The sequence below is a fragment of the Bufo bufo genome, chromosome 2 (assembly GCF_905171765.1).
Source record: "Bufo bufo chromosome 2, aBufBuf1.1, whole genome shotgun sequence".
Taxonomy (NCBI): Eukaryota; Metazoa; Chordata; class Amphibia; order Anura; family Bufonidae; genus Bufo; species Bufo bufo.
This window is the reverse complement of record NC_053390.1, coordinates 230,244,540-230,265,876: the sequence shown is the minus strand read 5'-3', so window position 1 is coordinate 230,265,876 and position 21,337 is coordinate 230,244,540.

Genomic DNA, 21,337 nt, shown 5'->3' with positions numbered 1-21,337 from the left:
TCGCCGCGTCCGTGACAACCTGGTCTATAAAAATACCACATGATCTAACCTGTCAGATGAATGTTGTAAAAAAAAAAAAAAAAAACGGTGCCAAAACAGCTAATTCTTGTTACCTTGCCTCACAAAAAGCGTAATATAGAGCAACCAAAAATCATATGTACCCTAAAATAGCACCAAGAAAACTGCCACCCTATCCCGTAGTTTCTAAAATGGGGTCACTTTTTTGGAGTCTCTACTCTAGGGGTGCATCAGAGGGGCTTCAAATGGAACATGGTGTCAAAAAACCAGTCCATCAAAATCTGCCTTCCAAAAACCGTATGGCATTCCTTTCCTTCTGCACCCTGCTGTGTGCCCGTACAGCGGTTTACGACCACATATGGGGTGTTTCTGTAAACTACAGAATCAGAGCCATAAATATTGAGTTTTGTTTGGCTGTTAACCCTTGCTTTGTAACTGGAAAAAAAAAATTAAAATGGAAAATCTGCCAAAAAAGTTAAATTTTGAAATTATATCTCTATTTTCCATTAATTCTTGTGGAACACCTAAAGGGTTAACAAAGTTTGTAAAATCTGTTTTGAATACCTTGAGGGGTGCAGTTTCTAAAATTGGGTCACTTTTTTGAGTTTATACTCTAGGGTGCATCAGGGGGGCTTCAAATAGGGCATGGTTTAAAAAAAACAGTCCAGCAAAATCTGCCTTCCAAAAACCGTATAGCATCCCTTTCCCTCTGCGCTCTGCCGTGTGCCCGTACAGCAGTTTACAACCACATATGGGGTGTTTTTGTAAACTACAGAATCAGAGCCATAAATATTGAGTTTTGTTTGGCTGTTAACCCTTGCTTTGTAACTGGAAAAAAAATTATTAAAATGAAAAATCTGCCAAAAAAGTGAAATTTTGAAATTATATCTCTATTTTCCATTAATTCTTGTGGAACACCTAAAGGCTTAACAAAGTTTGTAAAATCAGTTTTGAATACCTTGAGGGGTGTAGTTTCTAGAATGGGGTCATTTTTGGGTGGTTTCTATTATGTACGCTTCACAAAGTGACTTCAGACCTGAACTGGTCCTTGAAAAGTGGGTTTTTGAAAATTTCAGAAAAATTTCAAGATTTGCTTCTAAACTTCTAAGCCTTGTAATGTCCCCAAAAAATTAAATGTCATTCCCAAAATGATCAAAACATGAAGTAGACATATGGGGAATTTAAAGTAATAACTATTTTTGTAGGTATTACTATGTATTATAGAAGTAGAGAAATTGAAACTTGGAAATTTGCAAATTTTGAAACATTTTTGGCAAATTTGGTATTTTTTATAAATTAAAATGGATTTTTTTGACTACATTTTACCAGTGTCATGAAGTACAATATGTGACGAAAAAACAATCTCAGAATGGCATGGATAAGTCAAAGCGTTTTAAAGTTATCACCACATAAAGTGACACTGGTCAGATTTGCAAAAAATGGCCTGGTCCTTAAGGTTAAAATGAGCCCTCTGGATCAGGTATCTTGTTTGATTTGGTGATCTTAATAGTCATCTAGACTTCCTATTCAGAAAAGTGATCTTGCCTCAGAATAGATTCAAGGGAGACCATGTCAGTAATATAGTCTAATACGTGAGGCCCTTGTGCACGAACCAAGGATCAATTCAATTTATTGGGGACAGACGCTTGTATGAATGCTTGTTCCCAATAATTTTCCTGTGTAAGGGTACCACGAATCATCCGACAAATGAACACGCTCTCTTCTGATTGCATCTTTCATGCGTCATGAAATCATCATTTATGGGCAAGAAGAACATTGCCATGTGCAAACAGGGATGTGTTGCCAACAAACAACGAATCTGTATGGGGATGAATGATCGCATTAGCAGTTTTTTCATTCCAACACAGCAGCTCCCAGTCCCAACACGCGTTTTGTTTCTTCCAGAGTTGAAGAAACACAAGCGAAATGCATTTTGGAGCTGGGAGCTGCTGTGTTGTCTGTATACAGTACATACTTTATGCACTATTGCTTTTTACTGTTATTTATTTGTGTTCATCAGGGAATAGTTTTTAGCTTTAAAATGGATTGGTTGATGCTGCTTTGCACTAGGCACTTTACCTTTGTAGTTTGTTTATGATTTATTTTTATGCAGCCTTTTTAGCTCTCTTATTCCTTTTAACTTTTTCATCACAAGTTAAGATTGTTCATTAATCATATTTATATGTGTGGATTATACCTTATGTTTAGAATTTTTAACATGTGTCTGATGTAGTAGATCAAAAGTCCAATAAAATATAATTGATCCTCCTCCATCTAGTAACAAAAATGAGACTACATAAAACCTGCCTCTGTATTGTAGATCAGATGCTAATAAAAAAATTAAATATGTTATGCTATTTATAGGGGTGATGTGCGTTAAGAAATGTGTCTAGTGTGCAATAAGCAATTGTCAACTAGCAATTACATCTGAAGGATTTAGGGCAGGTAGTCACAATGCCGGTTAACCATATTGGACAATTCAAAATATATTCATGGTTTAAAGAGGCTCTCTGGTTCAAATAAAAACTTCACATTGGCGGGTAAAGCAGTGGCATTGCCAGGGGGGGCCAGAGGGGGCCACAGCCCCCCCTACATAACGCTGTGCCTCCCCATGTGCCCCCCCAACTAAACTGCCCCCCCAAGTGAGCCGCCACAGTCGGGCACAGGGAGATGAGCGCTTCCATTGCGCTCATCTCCATAGTCATCTGCCTGTGCTGCGGCGGGGCAGGGGAGGGAGAGGCGTGTCCCTTCCCCTTCCTCTGATAGGCTGCAGGCACTTGGCCGGCAGCCTATCAGAGGCCGGCGCACGCGGTGTGATGATGTCATCGCGCCGCCTGAGCCATACAGCGCGGGACACAGGCTGGAAGAGGCCTGCATCGCATCGCTGACATGGAGGTAAGTATGAGTGTTTTTTTGTTTTTTTTTACAATAGTTTTACAGGCACATTAGGGGGGCTCTTGTTACTGGCACATTGGGGGGGCTTATTACTAGCACATTGGGGGGCTTATTACTAGCACATTGGGGGGCTTATTACTGGCACATGATGGGGGCTTATTACTGGCACATGATGGGGGCTTATTATTGGCACATGATGGGGGGATTATTACTGGCACGTGATAGGGGGCTTATTACTGGCACGCGATGGGGGGCTTATTACTGGCACGTGATGGGGGGATTATTACTGGCACTTGATGGGGTGCTTATTACTGGCACGTGATGGGGTGTTATCACTGGCACGTGATGGGGGGCTTATTACTGGCACATGATGGGGGCTTATTACTGGCACGTGATGGGGGGCTTATTACTGGCACGTGATGTGGGGCTTATTACTGGCACGTGATGGGGGGCTTATTACTGGCACGTGATGGGGGGCTTATTACTGGCACGTGATGGGGGCTGGGCTCTTATTACTGGCACGTGATGGGGGTCTTTTGTTACTGGCACGTTATTGGGGGCACTTACTACTGGTACGTTATTGGGGGCACTTATTACTGGCACATGATGGGGGCTTATTACTGGCACATTGGGGGGCTTATTACTGGCATGTGATGGGGGCTCTTGTTACTGGCACGATATTGGGGGCACTTATTACTGGCACGTTATTGGGGGCACTTATTACTGGCACGTTATTGTGGGCACTTATTACTGGCACATGATTGGGCGCTTATTACTGGCACGTGATGGGGGGCTTATTACTGGCACGTGATGGGGGCTGGGCTCTTATTACTGGCACATTGGGGGACTCTTGTTACTGGCACGTGATGGGGGGCTCTTGTTACTGGCACGTTATTGGGGGCACTTATTACTGGCACGTTATTGTGGGGACTTATTACTGGCACATGATTGGGGGCACTATAGGGGCATCTACTGAGGCCACAAAGAAGGGGTATTTTATATGGGGGGCTCTGTACAGTAGCATTTTATACTGGGACACATTATGGTGGGTACTATGGGGAAGGGGGGAGAGGAGTACTATGGAGTCATCTACGGGGGGCACTAAGAAGGGGTATTTTATACTTGCAAATTATGGGTGACACTGAGGGCATCTACTGGGGCATGATATATTGGGCATTTTATACTGGTACATTATGGGGGGCACTAGGAGGAAAGGGGGAGAGAAGCTCTATGGGGGCATTTACTGGGGGCACTATATAGGGGTATTTTATACTGGCACATTATGGAGGACATTAGCTCAACTGGGGGCATTACAAGGGGGTATTTTTTACATTGTCACATTATAAGGAGAATTATTTCTACTGGGGGGCATTATGGTGGGCTTTATTACTCACCCATGGTATGACCCCCTAGTAGCAGCACCATCCTCTCCCTGCTCTGCTATTCCTCTGCCCTTTCTCCAAATCCTTATTATGAAATCTTTCTCATTAGGATAAAGCACAACATCAGCTCCACCGAGCCCCCAGCCAAAGTGTGGAAGTGGTGTCTGAGATCCCCAAGGGCCAAGCCAAGTACTTGTAAGTTTTCATGTGAAATATGTTTATGTTATACACATATAGCCTACACTGTGCCACACAATATACAGCATACCGCTAGACTGTGCCACACAATGTACAGTATACTGCTACACTGTGCCACACAATGTACAGTATACCTCTACACTGTGCCACACAATGTACAGTATACCTCTACACTGTGCCACACAATGTACAGTATACCTCTACACTGTGCCACACAATGTACAGTATACCTCTACACTGTGCCACTCAATGTACAGTATACCTCTACACTGTGCCACTCAATGTACAGTATACCTCTACATTGTGCCACGCAATGTACAGTATACCTCTACACTGTGCCACTCAATGTACAGTATACCTCTACATTGTGCCACGCAATGTACAGTATACCTCTACACTGTGCCACGCAATGTACAGTATACCTCTACACTGTGCCACACAATGTACAGTATACCTCTACACTGTGTAGTCTGTTCTATAAGCACCCTTGTTCTGTGGCGGCGGACAGAAAATAATCTGGAAGTGCCCCTCCCGAGACCAGGCTCTGGATCCGCCACTGGTCTGGACCGCTCACAGGAGTGTACAGTCGTGGCCAAAAGTTTTGAGAATTAGATAAATATTGGAAATTGGAAAGTTGCTGCTTAAGTTTTTATAATAGCAATTTGCATATACTCCAGAATGTTATGATGAGTGATCAGATGAATTGCATAGTCCTTCTTTGCCATGAAAATTAACTTAATTCCAAAAAAACTTTTCCACTGCATTTCATTGCTGTCATTAAAGAACCTGCTGAGATCATTTCAGTAATCGTCTTGTTAACTCAGGTGAGAATGTTGACGAGCACAAGGCTGGAGATCATTATGTCAGGCTGATTGGGTTAAAATGGCAGACTTGACATGTTAAAAGGAGGGTGATGCTTGAAATCATTGTTCTTCCATTGTTAACCATGGTAACCTGCAAAGAAACGCGTGCAGCCATCATTGCGTTGCATAAAAATGGCTTCACAGGCAAGGATATTGTGGCTACTAAGATTGCACCTCAATCAACAATTTATAGGATCATCAAGAACTTCAAGGAAAGAGGTTCAATTCTTGTTAAGAAGGCTTCAGGGCATCCAAGAAAGTCCAGCAAGCGCCAGGATCATCTCCTAAAGAGGATTCAGCTGCGGGATCGGAGTGCCACCAGTGCAGAGCTTGCTCAGGAATGGCAGCAAGCAGGTGTGAGCGCATCTGCACGCACAGTGAGGCAAAGATTTTTGGAAGATGGCCTGGTGTCAAGAAGGCCAGCAAAGAAGCCACTTCTCTCCAAAAAAAACATCAGGGACAGATTGATCTTCTGCAGAAAGTATGGTGAATGGACTGTTGAGGACTGGGGCAAAGTCATATTCACCGATGAAGCCTCTTTCCGATTGTTTGGGGCATCTGGAAAAAGGCTTGTCCGGAGAAGAAAAGGTGAGTGCTACCATCAGTCCTGTGTCATGCCAACAGTAAAGCATCCTGAGACCATTCATGTGTGGGGTTGCTTCTCATCCAAGGGAGTGGGCTCACTCACAATTTTGCCCAAAAACACAGCCATGAATAAAGAATGGTACCAAAACACCCTCCAACAGCAACTTCTTCCAACAATCCAACAACAGTTTGGTGAAGAACAATGCATTTTTCAGCACGATGGAGCGCCGTGCCATAAACAAAAGTGATAACTAAGTGGCCCGGGGACCAAAACTTTGACATTTTGGGTCCATGGCCTGGAAACTCCCCAGATCTTAATACCATTGAGAACTTGTGGTCAATCTTCAAGAGGCGGGTGGACAAACAAAAACCCACTAATTCTGACAAACTCCAAGAAGTGATTATGAAAGAATGGGTTGCTATCAGTCAGGAATTGGCCCAGAAGTTGATTGAGAGCATGCCCAGTCGAATTGCAGAGGTCCTGAAAAAGAAGGGCCAACACTGCAAATACTGACTCTTTGCATAAATGTCATGTAATTGTCGATAAAAGCCTTTGAAATGTATGAAGTGCGTGTAATTATATTTCATTACATCACAGAAACAACTGAAACAAAGATCTAAAAGCAGTTTAGCAGCAAACTTTGTGAAAACTAATATTTGTGTCATTCTCAAAACTTTTGGCCACGACTGTACATTTCTTCTAAACTGTAATCCGTATCATCTGACCTGCAGAAATCAGCACTCGCTCGGTAACAACTAACAGGCAGTGCCTGTAGGCTGTAGCCTGGCCCTGTTACCGAAGCTAGCTGAGTGGTTAAGGTACTGAGTGGTTAAGGTTAAGGTACTAGTAGAGATGAGCGGCCGCTTAATCCTGATTTAAAGTTAAAGTTACTGCAGGATATGGATTACAGTTTAGAAATGTCAAATGTACACTCCTGTGAGTGGCGGGGAGGGGGATCTGTGGATGACACTGTTATAGGGAGGGGGATCTGTGGATGACACTGTTATAGGGAGGGGGATCTGTGGGTGACACTGTTATAGGGAGGGGGGTCTGTGGATGACACTGTTATAGGGAGGGGGATCTGTGGATGACACTGTTATAGGGAGGGGATCTGTGGATGACACTGTTATAGGGAGGGGGATCTGTGGAGGACACTGTTATGGAGGGGGAAATGGGGATGACACTGTCATGGGGTGGATCTGTGGATGACACCTATAGCATAAGATTCTATATACGGTATGTGTCATCCACAGATCCCCCCCATAGCAGTGTCATCCACAGATCCCCCTCCCTATAAAAGTATCATCCACAGGCAACTAGGACATGTTGAAATCTGAGTGATTGTTTTTTTTTTTTTTTAAACCACAGACAGCAGGACTTTTCTTTCCTGTTGCGGTTTTAGGTATTGGGTAAAGTATTGCAGCATTTCTAAGCGTACCTGTGTAAATGTATCGTTGTTATAGCTGCCCCCCCCTACTTTTGTCCTGGCCCCCAGTTTGCCCCCCCAAAATTTGAAAGCTAAAGATGCCACTGGGGTAAAGAGAGATTACACTTGCATTGTGCTCTCTGTTTCATCTTTTAAATTGTTGATCTGCTGATTCCTGGAGCCCTCTTCTGCCACTAAAGGTAGCCCGCTTCTCAGAGTACCTGATACACACTATGATTTGGTAGTCTAAGGCACTTCTTCCTGCCCCTTGGCCAGCAATGGTCACATCACTGGCCAATTTGAGAGCAGAGCTTGACAAACAGAAGTGTCCTGGACTACTGATGCATAGTGTGCATTGGTGCAGTCTTCTTGAGTGGCAAAATAGGGACCCGGTAGTTAGCGTATCTGCTGCTGACTGTCATGGATTCACCTGGCGGAGTTCCCGTGGCAGATTCCGCCCCTTCAAGGCAGGGCTTCCAGCATCGTTTCGATACCATAGCAGCAAGCCATGGCAACTGATCGGCCTATCAGGGAACAGAAGCGTAGGGCAAATCAAAAGCGTAGGGCAAATCAAATCAGCTGCTGGCAACAAGTGCATGTGATTGGTCTGCTTAGCCTCACTAGCATGTATTGTATTTCTCTTTGGATTCTGGTATTCTGACTTTCGGATTGTCCCTGACCTTGCTTCTGACTGCCGTTTATTTCCTGACGTGATCTCCTGGCTCTGAACCCATCTGGTATTTGACTCTGTGTTTGTATTTTGTCTTGGGTCTGACGGATCTTTCTGGTTTTGGACTTTGCTCTTGGATTCTGATTCAGTCCTGGATTGCCTGTCTTTTATCTCTTATCCCTTTAGGTTAGGCCCCTGCACTGTCATCCAGTTGTAGGCCGTTGCCTAGGATGAATCCTCCAACTATTTAGGGACAGAGGTGCGGGTGAATTTCAGTGCTTCACTGTCCCCTACCATTACACTGACTAGGTGAAATGGAGGACATTTTTTTCCCACAAACAAAACTCATCCCCTATTCTGTGGATAAGGAATAAGTGTCTAATCAATTGGACCCACTACGGGACCAATGGTCCAGTCTTCCCATAGTTGAATAGATCGGGAGTCACACAATTTTGTTTCCTCTCCTTTGTTTCCATTTATCTCTTTGGGGCTGCTGGAGATAGCCAAGTTTATATAAAGGTTGAACTGTCTAAACAGCACTCTTCTGCCCACAAACAATGATTCTGTATGGGGATGAGCAATGGCATTAGTGATCACTCCTCCTAATACTGTGGAAGAAATCGCTGCTTGTAAATGCAACGGTCATTTCCTTCCCGACAATCATCTGCTCCATCAAGCAGTGTACATTGGGTCATTAGACACAAGGAGTGGACTCAAATATCCACACAAAAAATTACACTGAGAAAAGCAAACTAGGCAAGGAACAAGATACTAGAAATATACAAGGATTACTTGATTTAAATACATATAATTTATTTATATCCTGCAACCCACTGCATAAGGCAAAATATTTAAAGAAGGGCTAACCAATCAGGAACTCCTTCCAAAAGAACCTGGGCTACACCTGAGAGATCAGCTGATGGATCAGCAGTGAGAAAGTTGCATAGCAACTACAAAAAACAACATAACTGATTATTACTATGAATTCCCTATAATTTATTGAAAGATCAAGTATTTTTCAGCTTGAAAGTAATTAGTTGAACAAGTACAAGAAAATGGTTGTGATTATGGAATTGTATACCGTATTAGAGCACATAAGGTTCTGTTCTAACTACATTTTCCCTAATCACTCTTATATTTCAGTGTATCAGAAACAAATGTATGAAGATTGCAGTCATATATTGTAATAAGATAATATAATCCTTTACAAGTCCCACTGTGGGGAAATTCACAGTGTTACAGCAGCACAGAGAGTACCACAACAGGACAGAATAGACAGGAGGGTACAAAAACTCCAAAATAAAAGCATTGCAGTGACAGTAGGGTACAGATAGAAAGTTAAAATAAGGGATATAGATATCACAACATAAAAAAAATCTATCTCTGGATGGAATGATATCTGCAGGAACCCGGTAGACGATGAGTGCAGTATATCTCTGATTGGGTCAGTGTTGGTTGTACAGCCTAACAGCAGCAAGGAGGAATGACTTCTAATAGTGATCCTTCTCAGATTTGGGTTTAAGCAGTTGGTCACTGACGGTACTGCCAAATGCTATCATGGTCTCATGCATTGTTTGGGGGGTTATTCTCCAGCATGGAGATTAACTTGGATAATATTCTTATCTCACCAACCACCTGCACTGGGTCTAGGTGGCTCTCCACGGAGCTGGCCCTTCTAATCAGTTTGTCAAGTCTCCTCCTCTCCCTGGTTGAGATGCTGCTACCCCAGCAGGCCACCTAGAAGAGGATGGCTGATGCCACTACAGAATTGAAAAAGGCCATAAGAAGTGCCCTCTGCATTCCAAAAGCTCTCAGCCTACTAAGCAGGTAGAGCTTGCTGTGACCCTTTCTGTATAGTGCGTCCATGTTATCTTCCCAGTCAAGCTTATTTTTGAGGAGCACACCCAGGTACTTATAAGTGTTGACTATCTCAATGTCCATCCCCTGGATGTTCACAGGTTTTAGGAGGATGTCCACCACCATCTCCTTAGTCTACCCAGCATTGATCCCAAGGTGGTTCCGCTGGCACCAGTCCACAAATTCCTGTGTCAATTCTCTGTACTCTATGTCATTGTCGTCTGTGATGAGGTCTACTATTACTGAGTCATCAGAGAACTTCTGTAAGTAGCAGCTAAATGAGTTATACCTGAAGTCTGCAGTGTACAGTGTGAAGTGTAAAGGAGCAAGAACTATACCCTGAGGTGCCCCTGTACTACAGATCACAGTGTCTGGCATACAGTCCCGGGTTCTTACATACTGTGGTCGGTTTGTCAGGTAGCCTACGATTCAATTGTAGAGGTGGTGGTCCACTTCAACAAGATCCAGCTTGTCTCTTAGTAGCCCTGGCTGTATGGTGTTGAAAGCACTGGAGAAATAAAACAACTTTATTATAATATGCTGATAAGCCACAAATGTGGAAACATATACCAAATGTGTCGGCACAAATGTGTTGCTCTTGTACTTTTAAGGCTACAGATAGTTTGGGAACTCTTTATTTTTATTTAAAGGAATATTGTATACTAATGGTGACTCTACTAGTATAATGATGATTTGCCAAAAGACCAAAAATGAACAGAGCATGTCAATAAAAGATAAGAGCAGGATTTGCTGTGTGCCATTCTTAGGGCTTGTTCACATCAGCGTTTAGTCCTCCGTTCAGCTTTCCGTTATGACTTGCGTCCGTTTCAAAATTGAAACAGATTCATTCATAACGGAACGTTACGGACATATTTTGCTACGTTTTTAAACGGATACCATCTAACGGATACGTTAATAAACGGATTAAAAATGTCAGTTAAATGTCCGTTCAATCCGTTTAGTTACTCAGGTAACGGATCCGTTTTCCCTTTTTTTTTTTTTTCAGTTGTCCCTCCCCTATCTGCATGCTATATAAAAATGGTGCTATATTGTGACATCCAATTGCTGGAAGAGGAACAATGCTGCCCGCTCATGTCCTTTTTTCTGTGGACTATATGGTATGGAAACTTCGAAAGATGCGAATGTCATCCATGAAAAGGCGACGGCGATATTGGGTGCATCCTATTACATCATGCCGAATGACACGAGGTGTTTATTCGACCCTTTATCAAGAACTCAGAAAACACCCTGTCAAATTTGCAGAATATCTCCGTGTAAGTGTCGCAAGCTTTGATGACCTTTCCCAACGTTTACATCGCCGATTGAGACGGAAGGATACGAAATTTCGTCGAAGTGTAACTCCAGAAGAACGACTCATGGTCACTCTGCGGTATGTATGGTACAACTTTCCATTATTGCTTCTACTGTGTTTCAGAGCCTTTTTGTTTTGATTATTATTGTGAGTATATGATTAATCTCAAGAGACAACTTTTTATATATAGTAGTTACCTAAAATATGTAAATGTATCCAAATTGTATACCATTTTCCGTTCAACCGCTAGGTAATGTTGATCTGTTTGCTGTGAAGGATCTTGAATTAATGCTTGTGGGACAATCCAAAAAGTTGTTTTGCTGCATTTTTTTTCTTGCGAATAGTATTTGTGTAACAATTATGTTAAATTTTATTTTATTTTTTTGTAGGTTTTTAGCTAGTGGTGAAAGTTTTTCCAGTCTTCATTTTCAATTTCGACTAGGAAAATCTACAATATCTTACATTGTTAAAGATACCTGCCGGGCAATTTGGAATCTTCTGCGTGAAGAATTTCTTCCCCATCCTACTTGCTAACAGTGGATCAGCATAGCCGACAAGTTTTATGAGGTGACACAGTTTCTCAATTGTATTGGTGCAGTGGATGGGAAGCATGTGAGTGTCTTGAAGCCCCCACGTAGTGGATCCTCGTTTTTTAACTATAAAAAGTATTTTTCTGTGATCCTAATGGCAATTGTTGATGCAAATTACAAATTTGTGGCTGTTGATATTGGATCTTTTGGACGAACAAATGACTCACGTGTTTTTAAAAATTCTAATATGGGAAGAAGGCTGTACTCGGGAAACTTTGGTTTACCAGAGCCCAGTCCTTTACCAGGTACTACAAACCCTGCTCTTCCATTTGTTCTAGTCGGAGATGAAGCTTTCCAAATGTGTGGAAATTTACTGAAGCCATATGCCAGCCGTGGTCTAGACTATCGCAAAAGAGTGTTCAATTACAGACTGACTTGCGCAAGAAGAATGGTCGAGTGTGCTTTCGGCATATTGACTGCAAAATGGCGAATATTCACTCGTGCAATACAATTGAAAACAGATACTGTGGATGATGTCATAAAAGCATGTGTTGTGTTGCACAATTATGTACTGACCAAAGAGCCTTTGCCTACGGAGCCACTGTCATTAAATCCACCAGGAGATCACATAGAAACTGGCCCAAGATCAACAGTTGCTGTGAGTCGCATGCGAGATCAATTTGCAGAATATTTCATTTCTTCAGCTGGATCTGTGCCTTGGCAGGATGAACATATTTGACCTTATATATTCCTGCGTTGTTCTTCAAAAAAAAAAAATATTCTCTATTGTTTCTTACTGTTTGTTTATTAAATATGTACAGTTGAAATGTGTAATTTGTTATGTACATAATAGTTTATTTTATTGTTTGTTCTTAATATATTGTTGTTTATTGTTGAGTCAACCATGATGCATCGGTCTACCTACATTTATTGCCTTAATTCAGCAAAAGGTAAGCTATGCCTCTCCAACCATCTCCATATCCCTTGTTTGTCGTTTTGAGTCTTGACTGTATTAAAACCACTGACAAAGTATATTTGAAATAATAAAAGTATTTATTTAGATAAATACTTTTTTTAAAATATATTTTTATATTTTAATAATCATTTGCATAAGTTTACAAATAAACTTCCATAAAAGCATGTAGCTCAACACAATGGAAGCAGAATTCACATTAGAAAAGGATAAGATAAGCTCTACCGTACATGTAGGAATAACAAACTGTCCATTGTGAAAAGGTTGTTCTATCTGTGACTGTGATCCTCCTTTTTACCTGATGCAAGTGTACACCATTTTCACGATTGCACATGCTATGTGATAGCATCATCATACCAAGTTCAGAATCATTACACTACAGTATGCACCGCGAGACATGTCTTCCTTGAGCGGGCCAGAAGTTATATGGTGACATGGAACATGCAAATGGAAGTGCACATTATCAGTTATTTCAATGCTGCTATGCATGTCTTACCAAACACAGGGCTACTGTGCATCATCAATATGATGTAAAAAGTGCTAGACTACAGCTATGTGGGTGGCACAACATGCAAAGAATCAGTGTAATCACTGATGGTGTGTCCTCCAGTACCCCTTTAACCCCTTAAGGAGGCAGGGCGTACCGGTACGCCCTATTTCCCGAGTCCTTAAGGACTCAGGGTGTACCCGTACGTCCTAACTTTAAATAGGCATTCCGGCGCAGCGGGGGTTAATCGCAACGGGATGCCGGCTGAAATCATTCAGCCGGCATCCTGTCACAACGCCAGGGGGGGGTCATGTGACCCCCCCGTATTGGCGATCGCCGCAAACCGCAGGTCAATTCAGACCTGCGGTTTGCTGCGATTTCTGCAGTTTCTGATCCCCGCGGTCCCTGACCGCGGGGATCATAAACTTTTAAAATGCCCAAAATGCCGATTTGCACCCCCCCTGCACCCCTGCATGATTTATGTGGGTGGGAGGTGCAGGGGGGGGGTGTCGCAGGCGATGCGGGAGACGGGCGGTGCGGCAGGCGATCCCCCGCCCGCCTCCCCTTGAAAATTCGTTGGCTTCCAGTGGTTATACCAGGGTGTCAGCACATTGCTGACACACTGGTATAAACGGCTGACATCTGTGCAGATGTCAGCCGTTTAACCCTTTCCATACCGCGGTCCGTACGGACCGCTGTATGGAAAAAGTTAACAGTAAGAGGGAGCTCCCTCCCTCTCCCATCGGGGGGCCCCATGCTCACCCTTCCCCGTCTGCGAAGTTGTGGCAGACGGGGAAGGTTCCCATGGCAACAGGACGCCTTCTTAGGCGTCCTGCTGTCCATGGTGCTGAACAGATCTATGCTAAAAGCATAGATCTGTTCAGTGTAAGTAAAATACAGTACAGAACCCTATATAGTGTACAGACATCAGACCCACTGGATCTTCAAGAACCAAGTGGGTCTGGGTCAAAAAAATGTAAAAAAAAGTGAAAAAAGTTAAGAAAAAAAAAAATACATTTATCACTGAATAAAAATTTTAAAAATAAAATACACTACACATATTAGGTATTGCCGCGTCCGTAACGACCTGATCTATAAAACGGTCATGTTACTTTCCCCGCACGGTGAACGCCATAAAAATAAAAAAATAAAAACTATGAGAAAATTGAAATTTTGCCCACCTTACTTCCCAAAAAAGGTAATAAAAGTGATCAAAAAAGTCGCATGTACGCCAAAATAGTACCAATCAAACCGTCATCTCATCCCGCAAAAATCATACCCTACCCAAGATAATCGCCGAAAAACTGAAAAAACTATGGCTCTTAGACTATGGAAACACTAAAACATGATTTTTTTTTGTCATCTTACATCACAAAAAGTGTAATAGCAAGCGATCAAAAAGTCATATGCACCCCAAAATAGTGGCAATCAAACCGTCATGAGACCCTACTTAAGATAATCGCCCAAAAACTGAAAAAACTATGGCTCTTAGACTATGGAGACACTAAAACATTTTTTTGGTTTTAAAAATGAAGTCATTGTATAAAACTTACATAAATAAAAAAATTTTTATACATATTAGGTATCACCGCGTCCGTGACAACCTGCTCTATAAAATTACCACATGATCTAACCTGTCAGATGAATGTTGTAAATAACAAAAAAAAAACGTGCCAAAAAAGCTATTTCTTGTTACCTTGCCGCACTAAAAGTGCAATATAGAGCAACCGAAAATCATATGTACCCTAAACTAGTACCAAAAAAACTGCCACCCTATCCCGTAGTTTCTAAAATGGGGTCACTACTCTAGGGGTGCATCAGGGGGGCTTCAAATGGGACATGGTGTCAAAAAACCAGTCCAGCAAAATCTGGCTTCCAAAAACCATACGGCGCACCTTTCACTCTACGCCCCGCTGTGTGCCCGTACAGTAGTTGACGGCCACATATGGGGTGTTTCTGTAAACTACAGAATTAGGGCCATAAATAATGAGTTTTGTTTGGCTGTTAACCCTTGCTTTGTAACTGGAAAAAAAATATTTAAATGGAAAATCTGCCAAAAAAGTGAAATTTTGAAATTGTATCTCTATTTTCCATTAAATCTTGTGCAACACCTAAAGGGTTAACAAAGTTTGTAAAATCAGTTTTGAATACCTTGAGGGGTGTAGTTTCTTAGATGGGGTCACTTTTAAGGAGTTTCTACTCTAGGGGTGCATCAGGGGGCCTCAAATGGGACATGGTGTCAAAAAAACAGTCCAGCAAAATCTGGCTTCCAAAAACCATACGGCACACCTTTCACTCTACGCCCCGCTGTGTGCCCGTACAGTAGTTTACGGCCACATATGAGGTGTTTCTGTAAACGGAAGAGTCAGGGCAATAAAGATACAGTCTTGTTTGGCTGTTAACCCTTGCTTTGTTAGTGGAAAAAATGGGTTAAAATGGAAAATTTGGCAATTCTCAAATTTCATCCCCATTTGCCAATAACTCTTGTGCAATACCTAAAGGGTTAACAAAGTTTGTAAAATCAGTTTTGAATACCTTGAGGGGTGTAGTTTATAGAATGGGGTCATTTTTGGGCGGTTTATATTATGTAAGCCTCGCAAAGTGACTTCAGAGCTGTAGTGGTCCCTAAAAATTAGGTTTTTGTAAATTTCTGAAAAATTTCAAGATTTGCTTCTAAACTTCTAAGCCTTGTAACATCCCCAAAAAATAAAATATCATTCCCAAAATAATTCAAACATGAAGTAGACATATGGGGAATGTAAAGTCATCACAATTTTTGGGGGTATTACTATGTATTACAGAAGTAGAGAAGCTGAAACTTTGAAATTTGCAAATTTTTCCAAATTTTGGGTAAATTAGGTATTTGTTTATGCAAAAAAATTAATTTTTTTGACTTCATTTTAACAGTGTCATGAAGTACAATATGTGACGAAAAAACTATCTCAGAATGGCGTGGATAAGTCAAAGTGTTTTAAAGTTATGAGCACTTAAATTGACACTGGTCAGATTTGCAAAAAATGGCCAAATCCTTAAGGTGAAATCCTTAAGGGGTTAAATTACATCAGCAGGTACAATATTTTTTTGACAAACCCCATGTCTCTGAGTGTGTTCAGTCTTGTGCATGAGACATTATATCAAAGAAAATAGTAATGACATATGCCATTTCTATTCTTGTATTTGCATTGTTTTCAAGCAAGTGTACAATGGAGGATCACGATAGCGAGACAATAGCAATGGAACAACAACAGGTGGAAGACTGAAAAAGTCATCAACTTTGTGCAGACCACGCAAGGTGCTGAATAAGTGACAGTATATGGATTTGTGTACTGTGTTACTCACTCACAAATGGTAAACAAGAACTATCATCATAATCATTGCAGTCCATTACCGTAAAAGAGTTGAACCAACCTGAGTCTAGTCATGGTATCTAATCTCTGTGTCTCTGACCCATGTGCTGATGAATGGCATTTTTCTCCTTATTATAAGGAAAAATGACTAGCTGGAAAACTGTCAGTCATCAGCACCTTGGCCTGGAGATAAAGTAATCATGAATAATAAGGCCAATTACTCTTTTCAGGGTCCAATCTGCTATGATTATCATGTTAGTTCTTGAAAATCTAAATGTCCGAACGAGGAAATCAAACCACCTGCCTATATTTAGCAGCTTGTATGGGCTTCTGAAAGCTGATAAGTGCACAATAATTACACACATATCTGAAACATCCTTAAAATTAATCTAATAGTATAAAAGTATAAAACATAGAAAATTTTTCAGGTTCAACATCATTAAAGTGCAAAAATTGACACAGTGGTCAATATAAACCTTGTGAGGTACTTATTTATAAACTTCAAAAAATTGACACAGTGGTCAATATAAACCTTGTGAGGTACTCATTTATAAACTTCAAGAAAACATAATATATATTTTGTTAACTAGGGTGGTGGTTGAGTGAATGGAGCCTTTCCTGGGGCTGCAGTTGGGGACCCATCATCTTCTGCACTTTGGTCTAGGAGTGATTGCATGAACGAATGTTGCGGTCTGACATATTCACCCTGTTGTTGATGTTGTGGAGTATGAAGGGAATATGAATCAGTACCAGATTGGTATGGAACAGATTTGTTTGAGAAAGGGGTATTAAAAGTGGTGGGAGTGGGAAAAACTGAGGTGGAAACACTTTCGTTTATGGAGATTTTATTTGGAGTTGACATAGAAATCACATCTGGACTTGGTGTCTGTAGACGTGTTTGAGAACTACCAGTGCTTTTGGATTGGAAAGGTGTTTGTGCAGAGACATAGGAAGGTAGCTGTGATTGAGATTGGCTTAAAGTCTCTTGAAAGGTTGATGCAGGTTGATATCTGAGGGATGTGCTATGGCTTTGAGAAGGTGGAAATGCGTGAGACGTTGGGTATTGGTGGGACGTAGGTTGTCTTTGGGACGGTGGATGGCTTTGGGATGGAATAAAGTTGTGGGATGTTGATGGAAAGTTGTGTAAAGCTGGAAAGTTTTGTGCAGTGCCTAAGTTTTGGGCCTGTGGGAAGTTGTGGTATGGAGGTAAAGTGTTGGATGGGGGAAAGTTTTGGGACTGGCTAAAGTTTTGTGAATGGGGAAAGTTTTGTGATTGTTGAAAGTTTTGGGATAGGGGTAAGTTTTGGGACTGTTGAAAGTTTTGTGACTGTTGAAAGTTTTGTGACTGGGGAGCGATATGTGGCTCAGAGTATGAGTGAGCAGGAGGAGAAGTCATGGATGTTGGGTAGGAGGTGGCTGGGGGATACGACTGAGCCAGAGCACCGAAATGAGAGGGTGGTGGGTGTTTAATATTCCAAACAGTTTTGATCAATGTCACTCGACAATCGCAATTCTGCTCTGGAGTCATGTTGTCCATCCAATGACTTAACGTTAAGAGAAACTGCTGATTATGGTTAAGGGGTTCTGGACGACAAACTACCTCGACATGATTGATCATGGAAGTTAACTCTTGCTTATACCGAGTTTGCTCCTCCTCTATTTTTAATAAACAATCTCGGAAGATCAGTGCAAGATCCTCAAAGACTCTATGTGGTCTTCAAAGTGGCCTCGGCCTACTTAAAACTCTGCCAAAGGCAGAAGAAATGAACTGTCGAGTATCTTCAATCTGAGCACATGTCTCAGTTTGGCGGCCGCGCGACTCCAGAGCAGAATCCTGTGACTGAGATGGTAACGAAGTTTGATCGGTAGATCGTCCAGACAATTGTTCGGTTGATTCCTCATGTTCAAGAGGTTCTGCTTCAGGAGGGAGTGTGCTTGAATGAGTCCTAAAATAGATAGGGAAATAAAAGGTATAATTTCTATATTCATTATTGTTTTTTGCTTCTCTTTAGGATATTTAACTCACGTGCACTGCTGAAAACAACGTTGAAGAAATTGAAGATGTGGTGCATATTGGTAAGCTTTCCTCCGAGAAGGACCCGAACCACTTGGCGCCGTTCGTTCATGATTGAGGTCACACATAAACCTATCGCGTATTGACCTCCAGCGTGTTGATATGATTTCAGCTAGAAAATAAAGAACAATTATAATAACCGTATATACTGCTATATATATTCTTTTCTGTTGACATCGGATTGCATAAAAAACTGTTGCCCCAGGCAGTCCAACATTCTGCATTGTATATAACTGTTATTTTGCCCGGTACCTGAATTGGCTGTATCAGTTGTTGAAACCAAGTTTTCCGAACAGAAAACTTATGCTCACTTCACTATTCTTCCAACTAGAAACATCACTATCAAATCTTCTAAAACCAAATGATTTAACAAAAGGAATGAAATTAATGTACCACAATTATTTTGAGCCTGACGGCTCAAATCGTTTCCATGTGGGAACCACATTGGCATAGACCTCTTGCCATGGTCGACGAGTCGTGTTGTGGTCCGAGTGTTTGGGGTCTGTTTGGTCCAATAGAGCTGGCCTTGCTTCTACTAGCTGTATTAGCAGCTCACAGTGCATGATTGGGAGAAATTGCCTATCTTCCTCGTCCAATTCTTGCTGTCTACCCTATTTGGTTTAAAACAAATGTTATCATTACCTTAAAAAGCTACCTGCAATTCCAACTGCACTTAAGTGTTTTTGTTAAAACTTGTATAGCGAATATGTTGCATGTGCCACCACTGCATCTTTGGTTTTAATAAAAAACTAAAAAAAATTTTTGGGTTTCCTTGTGTTTGGTCTTTGGGTGTGAACGGCTATAAAGATATAGACTTGGTGAGCGGGTCATTGCTTTTAATTTAATATGAGAGTAGCCCCTGCTCATGGTATGTCCATTATGGAATAAGCAACACTTAAATTTTTGTTTGGGTAAAACCAATGTCTCCAATCCTCACTGTCATTTGTTCTAATAATAAAAAAAAATTGGGGTATGATGGCCACGTTATCTTAAAGGTGATATAAGATACTGTATACGGGGGGCAGTGTGGACAGCTCACATCATAGCACATGTGCCTACTCACACGGCCTACACGTCCACGACGACTGCCACGACCACGTTGTCCGCGACCACCACGCCTGGAAGTTCTTGTTTGAACAGGTGATGGATTTTCACTTTGCCTGTTTGTGTCCTAATAAATAATATAGTTATCACAAAAGACAATTGATTACTTTAGAGAACCTAAGTATAGATACTCACATCGTCGTCGTTATGACGTCTACTTTGCGGATTTTCAATGGAATGTGTACCCTCCTGTGTCTGAAAAACAAACACAGTTTTGGATTCATTGAAAATTGCCGTCTGCCTGCCCTGCAGCAACCAAAATGCCATATACACTCTTTCAAATCTTGTTGCCAATACATTGGCCTATCTATCCTTTTGCGGTGTTGGCAAATCATGTACCTTTCGAGTTTATATCCATTGTACCAATTATGGATGTGTAGAAACCAAAAAATCTAAATATAACATTCCACACTTACTGACTCCATTGGTTCAGGAGAAAAACGCAATTCCTCGCCAGCAGAGGATTCAGTGTCGGAGTGTCCCTGAAATATATAAATATGTATTGTGGTTCAAACATATTTATTATTTGGATCATTAATAATTTATTTTTATTTAAAGATTTTTACCTGCATGTGAAAGGATGGAGTACTTCGACTGCCAACCGAAGGAGAAGGCGAAGACATCTGAAAACGTTACAGAACCATTATAGACAAGAGCTTATAGACATATTTCAACATACACATTGGCACAAGATGCAACAAGGGTTAAAACAGGGATTAGTCAAAACACAAAATTGCTCCTCTGGTCCTTAAAATTATATCAACCCCCGATTGCAATTCGACTTTTGCCAACATCAACAGACCAGACTACATTGTGAATGACCCACACAATATCAGACGGCAGATTAGATCCTCATGACTCTCATCCGGCCCACGGTAGCCTTATAGCATTCTCCAGTAACCTTATAGCATTCCCCAGTAACCTTATAGCATTTCCCAGTAACCTTATAGCATTCCCCATTAGCCTTATAGCATCCCCCAGTAGCCTTATAGTATGCCCCGGTATACAAGAAATAATAAGCAGGTGGCTCACTCTGATTTGTCACGTAGGTGCGCAGGTTCAAAAAACACCCCTAAGTTCTGGTAGATATAGTTAGCATCCCCCAGTAGCCTAGTAGCACCCCCGCAGTAGCCGAATAGCATCCCCCAGTTGCGTAATAGCATCCTCCAATAGCCTTCCACAGTAGCATAATAGCATTACCCAGTAGCCTTATAGCATTCCCCAGTAGCCTTATAGCATTCCCCAGTAGCCTTATAGCATCCCTCAGTAGCCTTATAGCATCCCCCGGTAGCCTTATAGCATTCCCCAGTAGCCTTATAGCATCCCCCAGTAGCCTAGTAGCACCCACGCAGTAGCCGAATAGCATCCCCCAGTTGCGTAATAGCATCCTCCTATAGTCTTCCACAGTAGCATAATAGCATTACCCAGTAGCCTTATAGCATTCCCCAGTAGCCTTATAGCATCCCCCAGTAGCCTTATAGCATCCCCCAGTAGCCTTATAGCATCCACAGTTTCAAAATATTTGCCCCCAGTAGCCAAATAACATGTCCAAGTAGCGTAATAGCATCTCACAAAAGACTAATAACATCCCCCATGTGCCTAATAGCATCCACAG